We start from the raw sequence: 4,274 nt of genomic DNA on the forward strand, positions 1-4,274 counted from the left end.
CTCCGGCGATCCTTCCACCTCAGCCCTCCAAGTAGCTGGAACTACAGGCGCGCGCTACCATGCCCGGCTGGTTTTTCGATTTATTGTAGAGATGAGGTCTTGTCAAGTTGCCCAGGCGGGTCTCGAACCCGCGGGCTCAGGCAATCCACTCACCTCGGCCTCCCAAAGTGCTGGGATTACAGGCTGAGCCACCGAGCCTGGCCCGTATAGCTTCTTGAGTACCTACTTGGCTGGGTCACTGCACTGGGGAGACAGGTGCAGGAGTGCCCAGCTAGTGAGAGCATGTGTCCTGTGGGTGATCCGTGCTCCCGTAGACCAGGCTTCTAATGGGCCTGGGAGCACCCTCTCTTCCTGGAGGGACAAATGAGCTGGATAGAAGAGGATGAATAGAAGTTCATCAGTTGAAGACTGGGGACAGGAAGCACATTCAGGAATGTTTGAAACCCCGAGGCCCGAAGGATAGTACACAGTGAATGTTCCAGGAGGTGGAAACAAGAGCAGGAGTTTAGGCTGGAAAGGGCTGCTGGACCATGCCTGCATTGCTGTGAAGGATCTTGGGGGGAATCTCAAGGGTGCTGGGGAGCCAGGGCCGCTTCAGAGCAGGGAATCACCCAGTTTCAACCTCCTCACCTGTAGTATGGGCACAAAACGTCCCCCTGCAGGGCTGGTGGAAGGTCCATGAGAGAGAGGAAGAGAGGCACTAACACCTCCAACCATGCTCCATTGGGGGAACCAAGGGATAGCCGAGTGAAACCGCAGGGAGGAGCAGGGACGGGCACTTTGTATCCACTGTTCTCCAAGCACAGACTAGGGATCCCAGGCTTCCTCTCAGACCTGCCAGACAGATGCGGCCATGATTAGCAGCCTAGGTGACATGGGCATGTGGCTTTGGCAGTGTCTCCCACGGGGGAAGTGGGATCTTGGTTCTGGCTCTCAGGTCAGGAGAGCTGCTCTCGCCCACAGGCCCCTTCTGGCCACTGGGGGGCTCTGCAGTGTCCAGCCTCAGGCTTGACTGGGTTCTGCCTGTCTGACTGGCAGAGGCCTTGTGCTTCAAGCCTCCTCCCGCCTGCCGTCCATGCTCTAGGAGGCACTGAAGGGGAGGCCCCGGGCTGGAGCAGGCCACAGAGTTGGGGGCTGAATTCTCCACCTGGGTCTGATTCTACATCCCCCGTGTTCCCAAGGGAGATCCATTGCCCCCGGTCCCCATCTCTCCTGGGGACTCTCTGCCTGCAGGGTGCTGTGTGCCTGGGCATGCTGGAAAGAGGGTTGGCTGCACCACACACCGCAGATCCCAGCTGCCTCTGGACGCTGAAAAATCCAATTTTCTTCCTAATTGCCACCGCCCGCGCGCTCTCTCCACTCACAGCCTACTTCTGCTCAGTGGCGCCTCATTCCCTCCACATTCTGCCGACTCCTGCCTCCCGCTGCCCACCCCACGGGCGGACGCCGCCCCCCCTCGCGGTCACCCGTGTCGGGACGCACCATAGATCATGTCTGCAGCCGGGAGGGGCTGGGAGCCGGCTGGCCCCCGCCCTGGGCTCCCTGACGAAATCGTCCTTTTCCGTGGCGGATGACAGGTTGTGGGAACAACAGCTTGAATTACGGAAAGAAGTTTCCCCACTGAGTTAATCTGCAGTGGCTGGAGGTGACCTTCTGGAGACGGCGATTAATCACGGGCCGTGGCGGGCGCCGCGCCACGCCGGGCCCTTTGGGGGAATACTAATTCCACTACAAGATAAATCATAATTTGACAATAATCATCTGCCCTAATCACTCCAATTCTTCCGTTTAATTATTTGTATACACCGTGTTTCTTCATCAAGGACCCCGTGTGCCCACGGGTGGGGAGGGGACAGCGGCAGCCTGGGCACAGCCCCCTCTTGGGCCCCTCAACCTGTGGGCATTGCTGGTATTCCCGGGAGGCCTGACTCTGATGGGGAGAGTGTTAGAGCTCAGTTTTGATAGCATGGCTGGGGACCCCAAGGCTCAGAGCAAGACCAGGCCTTGCCCAAGGTCACATGGCAAGCTCGGGGTGAGCCAGGCCGAAGACCAAGACGTCTGATGTTCAGTTCTAGGCTGCAGCCCTGCCCAGAACGCCTCTCTTCCTGTGTTACTCCCTGATCTTCTGTCCCATCTCCTGCGAGGTCTGCTCCCACCCTCCATCTGCCAGTGTGGACAGGGTTGCTGATGGCATCTACGCCTCCTACACAAGGCTTGGGCCTGGCTGGACATGAGGACCAGAGATTGTGGGCATCTAAGCAGGCATTGCTCGAACTTCTCTCCCAGGTGCTGTGTGACCTCTGGCAGTCGATGGGACCGCTCTGAACCTGGGTCCTGTAAACTGGGCTGAGCTCTCTCTTTTCCAGGTGGTGGAGACCTGGCCTGGTGCCAGATCCACTGGGATCTCACGGGGCACCCACAGGCGTGCTCACAGATGCCTGCAACTGTCCCTCCTGTTTTGTCAGGACCCTCTCACTGGATCCCTGCATTTCCTACCTTCACTTTCCTTTCCCAGTCTGCCTCCTGATGCCGCCATGCTCAGCCTTGGGTTGGGCTGCTAGGAGAGTCCCAGTGTCCTAGCTCTGCCCCTGACATCCCCTGGGAGGGGCTGGCTGAGCTGCCGCTGGCTGGAGCTCCTGGAAGCAGGAATCAGGATGACTCAGTGACTTCCTTCTTCCAGGTTGGCTCCTGGCACCCTAGGGAGGGGAGTCATGGCAAAGGGGGTACAGTGAGGACTGCTGAATCCTGGTGGCCCCCCGGGTGGGGCTTGTGGCCTGCCTTTGTGGCAATGTGAGGAGGGATGGCTCCCCCAAACAAGAGCTCCGAGCCCAATTGGGCGTGCGCTCATGGCATGCTAGCCATAGTGGATGATACGCCTGTGATGTGAAAATAGTCATGGCTTATCCTGGACACAGCCTGCCCTGGATCTCCTGGGCCCATGGTTGATGTTAGACTGGTGGAGGAAACACAGCCCTTCCCTGTGGTCTATTGACCAGGATAATGGAGAAATAAAAAGGAAACTTGACCCTCCCCCTCCAGATGCCCTAGTTTCAGCGAAGAGATGTGGCCCCTTTGCACATCTGAGAGAGAAGCAGCAATAGGGAAAACAGAGACCACAGTGTCACTTGTCAACACCAGTGGCATCCCTGCTGAGTGCTAGGCCCAGGTTCGGTTCACGTCATGGAGTCCTCACCGCCACTGTGAGGAAGGTGTGATGTCAGCCCATTGTACAGATGGGAGAATCAAGTCTCAGAAAGGTTACTCAACGACACCAAGCTTGTGAGGACGAGGTTAAGTTTGAACTCAGCCTTCTCCTCCGTCCCCTCCTATTTTCTGGAAATCCTGGTGGGGCCACTTCGTTGGCATTCAAGAATTTCTGGTCAGAGGATCTGGGCAACAGACTGTTCACCTCTCCGGGTCTCAGCAGCCCCAGCTGTAAAAAGGGGCCTCAGGCAGTTGTGAGACTGGCTGTGAAAGGGCCACTAGGCCCTGCTCAGCCCTATATTCCTATAAGTCCCTCGTGGGGTCTTCCTGCCCTCTTTTCTGCTGCAGTTTCCCTTCACTCTTCCTCTTCAGAAGGCTTTCCTTCTTCCCGATCCTTGGCTAAGCCAGCACCCCCAACCTCTGCTCTTCAGTGACCCCTGCCTGGGGGAGGAGATGTGAGTGTGTGTGTGTGTGTGTGTGTGTGTGTGTGTGAGACAGCAGTGTCTTGTAGCCCTGTGTGCTCTATCTGCTGCCATTTCCTGACAACATTTGGGCAGATCCACAGGACTGTGACCAGTGGGGACCCTGTGGACTTTGTGAGATGTGTTTCCTCAGGTTCCTCCGGGCCATCCTGCAGCCCTCTCCCCATCCAGCCTGCCTTTTGGGGTCCGCATTCCCACATACCAGGCAGGATTCAGAGGAGGCTGTGCAGGAGTCCCTCATCCCAGCTATAAGGACCCCAGGAGGATCCTTTAGCCTTTCTGAGCCTCAGTTTCCCTGTCTGTAAACTAGAAATTTAGTCTACAGTTTCCCTGTCTGTAGACTAAAAATACTGCCTGGCACACAGTAAGTGCTCAATGATTGCGACCTATTGTTGGGCTAAAGGATCAGACTGCATACTGAGGTCACAGAGTGGTCAGCCAACGGCCACCCTCCTCAGGCCTGGGTCCCAGGTTGCCTTTTTTTGGGTGTTCAAGAAGGGAGGGGCATCCTCCTTGCTGACAGCACTCCTCTCAGGCTCCTGGGATAGACCCTTCCCAGCCAGAGCCAGCCTCCCTTGCTGCCACAGG

Source organism: Carlito syrichta, unplaced genomic scaffold (assembly GCF_000164805.1).
Source record: "Carlito syrichta isolate Samal-C Ts95f unplaced genomic scaffold, Tarsius_syrichta-2.0.1 Scaffold302231, whole genome shotgun sequence".
NCBI classification, from domain to species: Eukaryota; Metazoa; Chordata; class Mammalia; order Primates; family Tarsiidae; genus Carlito; species Carlito syrichta.